Source organism: Apium graveolens, chromosome 11, assembly GCF_009905375.1.
Source record: "Apium graveolens cultivar Ventura chromosome 11, ASM990537v1, whole genome shotgun sequence".
In the NCBI taxonomy this organism is placed as follows: domain Eukaryota; kingdom Viridiplantae; phylum Streptophyta; class Magnoliopsida; order Apiales; family Apiaceae; genus Apium; species Apium graveolens.
Window position 1 is genome coordinate 169,816,891 of NC_133657.1, and position 3,862 is coordinate 169,820,752.

A 3,862-nucleotide genomic window follows, 5' to 3' on the forward strand; every position below is an offset into this window, starting at 1 on the left:
ATAGACTTTGAAATTGGCATGGGCTGCATAGGCTAGAAAGATTCTGATGGCTTCAAGTCTTGTAAATGGAGCAAATGTCTCATCAAAATCTATTCCTTCTTGTTGAGAGTAGCCCTTGGCGACCAATCTGGCATTATTCCTTATGACAATGCCATTTTCATTCATCTTATTTCTGAATACCCATTTTGTATCAATAGAGCTCTTGTTCTTTGGCTTGGGTACCAGCTTCCATACCTTGTTCCTCTCAAATTGGTTTAGCTCCTCTTGCATTGCTAAAATCCAATCTGGATCTAATAGAGCTTCTTCCACTCTCTTAGGTTCCTCCTGTGATAGAAAACTACTATATAGACATTCATCTTGAGTAGCCCTTCTAGTTTGCACTTTAGATATAGCATCACCAATGATCAATTCAAAAGGGTGATTCTTGGTCCATTTCCTTTGAGGTGGTAGATTAGCTCTAGATGAGGTTGCCTCAGTATTGTCATGATGTGAGATAGAGTGTTGATTGGTTGAAACTCCCCCTGAGTTACTGATCCTTTGAAAGAACTGGGAGTTCTATCAATTGATGAAGTGAATTGATTATCCGTTGATAGACTATGATCAACGGATGCTTCATTATGTACTTCAACGGATGATGCACTTTGTCTTTCAACGGATGCTGAATTATGACTTTCAACTGATGCAGCATTTTGTGCATTATCCAAAGGCAAATTTTGAATTCTTTTCGAGGTGCCTTTTCCATCATTCTCATCTTCACTATCATCACAATATATCTCAATGTTATTAAATTTGAGTCCTTCATGATGTCCCTCATCTGTTAGTCCATCAATCTTTTTATCATCAAACACAACATGCACAGATTCCATGACAATGTTGGTTCTTAGATTGTAGACCCTATATGATTTTCCAGCAGAATAACCAACAAATATTCCTTCATCAGCCTTTGCATCAAACTTCCCTTTGAGATCAGATTGATTCCTTAAAATGTAGCATTTTCAACCAAAGACATGAAGAAAGTTTAAAGTTGGTTTTCTTCTCTTGAACAATTGATAGGGAGTCATGCCTTTTGCCTGATTGATTAGAGAAATATTCTGAGTGTAACATGCACAGTTAACAGCCACAGCCCAAAAGTATGTTGGGAGTTTTGATTCTTCAAGCATTGTTCTTGCAGCTCCAATTAGTGATCTGTTCTTCCTTTCCACCACACCATTCTGTTGTGGAGTCCTTGGAGCTGAAAACTCATGCATGATCCCATTTTCTTCACAGAACAACCTCATGGTAGAATTCCTGAACTCAGTTCCATTATCACTCCAGATATTCCTTACCTTGAAATCTGGATGATTGTTGACTTGCTTGATATGATTGATGATGATTTCACTAGCTTCATCCTTTGATCCAAGAAAGTAGGTCCATGAAAACTTTGAGAAATCATCTATAATCACTAGGAAATATCTTTTTCTTGAAATTGACAAAACATTGACTGGTCCAAAAAGATCCATGTATAGCAGTTGTAATGGTTCATCAATTGTTGATTCAAGCTTCTTGCTAAATGATGCTCTCTTTTGCTTTCCTTTCTGACAGGCATCACACAGTCCATCCCTTGAGAATTCCACTAGAGCCATTCCTCTAACTAAGTCCTTTTTGACTAGATCATTCATTGTCTTGAAATTCAAATGAGACAGCTTCATGTGCCATAGCCAACTTTCATCTGGACTTGCTTTGCTGAGAAGACAAGTAATTGATTCTACATGTATAGAGTTGAAGTCAGCCAAGTACACATTCCCTTTTCTAACTCCAGTTAGAACCACTTTGTTTTCCTTCTTACTTGTGACAACACAGGCTTCAGAATTGAAGGAAATGGTATTCCCTCTGTCACATAGTTGACTGATGCTCAATAGATTGTGTTTGAGACCATCAACTAATGCAACTTCATCAATGATGACATTTTCTTTTAAAATCAAGCCATATCCCATAGTGAACCCTTTGTTGTCATCTCCAAAGGTTATTCTTGGGCCATCTCTCTCCTTGAACTCTGTGAGCAGGGTGAAATCTCCTGTCATGTGCCTTGAACAACCACTGTCCAAGTACCATAGATTCCTTCTTTTTCCCTGCACACAACAAAATCAATCAAGTTGATTTTGGTACCCAAGTTTCCTTGGGTCCAGCCTTGTAAGTCTTTTTCCTAGACTTCATACCTCCTGCATCTTTTACATTAGGTAACTTTGGGTCAACCTTGGTCTCAGATGTAGTTGGTTGAAATGTAGGGTTAGTCACAGAATTATTTAGCACATTTGGTTGAATTTGATAAGGCATAGATTGTGCAAACATATTATTCCGCATAGGCATGTTGTATGGCATTTGAGGCATACTGAATGCAGCAAAATAAGGATTATTAACATATGGCATGTTTGCAAAATGTGCATGAGGATTCTGTTGAGACATAACAGGCATAGCACGCAGAGGTGACATAGACATGTTAGGCATGGAAGGGGTTAAAGGCATGGGAGCATTCTTAACTGACTTGCAGTTAGCAGATAGATGATTAACACTTTTGCAATTCACACAACTTTTTCTAGGAGCATATTTATGAGGTGTGTAATTTTTGTGTTTGTTAATCCCTACCTTCCCAATTCTATTTGATTTTCTTTTAGTTTCCTTTTTATCCTCAACCATCTTAAGCCTATTTTTCAACTGATCTAAAGTCATGTGTCCTATATTCACCTTACTGGCATCTTTGGATGTGCTAGCTTCTTCTTTGACAAAATTCTTGGAAGTTGAACCAAACTTCTTATTGAGATTCTTCAAATTGTTCTTTTTAGAATTACTTGCATGTTTTAATTGATGAGCCTTCAACGGATGCTCCTTTTCTTCCTTCAACGGATAACTTTCATGATCCGTTGATTCCACATCCGTTGATAATCCATCAATTAATTCTACTTCCTTTTTGTTTTTCTTCCAGGCATTCTCACAGAGTGATTCAATTCCCTGAACCTTGACAATCTGAGCACTAACATCCCTAGATGTTTTCCAGGCCTTAATTACATCTTGTTCACGTTCTAATTGTTTAGAAAGAATTTCTACTTTCTTAACAGATTCTTCTAGTTCACTCTCAACAGTTAAGCATTTGATTTTAATCTTTTCAAGCTCAATTACCTTACCCTCTAACACAGCATTCCTATCACTTAAAAATATATTATTCTCTTAATTCTTGTGTTTTCTTTAGCTAATGATTTAAGAGAAATACGCAAATGATATAATTCATTGGACATATCATTTATATCTTCATTACATTCAATCTTAGAAAGCTGAGAGAGGTCAGTAGTAATTACCTGGTTGCTTGATGAACTAGTTTCATTTTCATCAGAATTAGCCATCAGGGCTAGGTTGACATATTCCATATCATCATCTTTATTGACTCCATCTGCTGCCCAGTCATCCTGAGTCAGAAAAGCTCTTTCCTTTTATTTGAGCAAATCGAAATATTTCTTATTATAATCCACCTGCTCAAATTTCTTCTTATCAGAGGTTGGCTTTCTGCACTCATTTGCAAAGTGTCCACTTATGCCACAGTTATAACATTTGAACTTAGATTTGTCCACCATGTTCTTGTTTGACTTAGTGAATTTAGCATTTTTCTTGAATTTCATCTTTGCAAACCTCCTGGATAGAAAATCCAGATGTTCATCAACATTATCAGAGTCATCTTGACTGGAATTATCTTCAACCTCAGCTACTTGCTCCTTTCCCTTGCTTGATTCTGATTTGCATGTGCCAATTTTGAGACTTGGCATTGTCTTTTCTTCATTCCTAGCTTCAGTCTTCTCATTGTCAGCTACAAGTGCAACTGATCCACCTTTTCTCT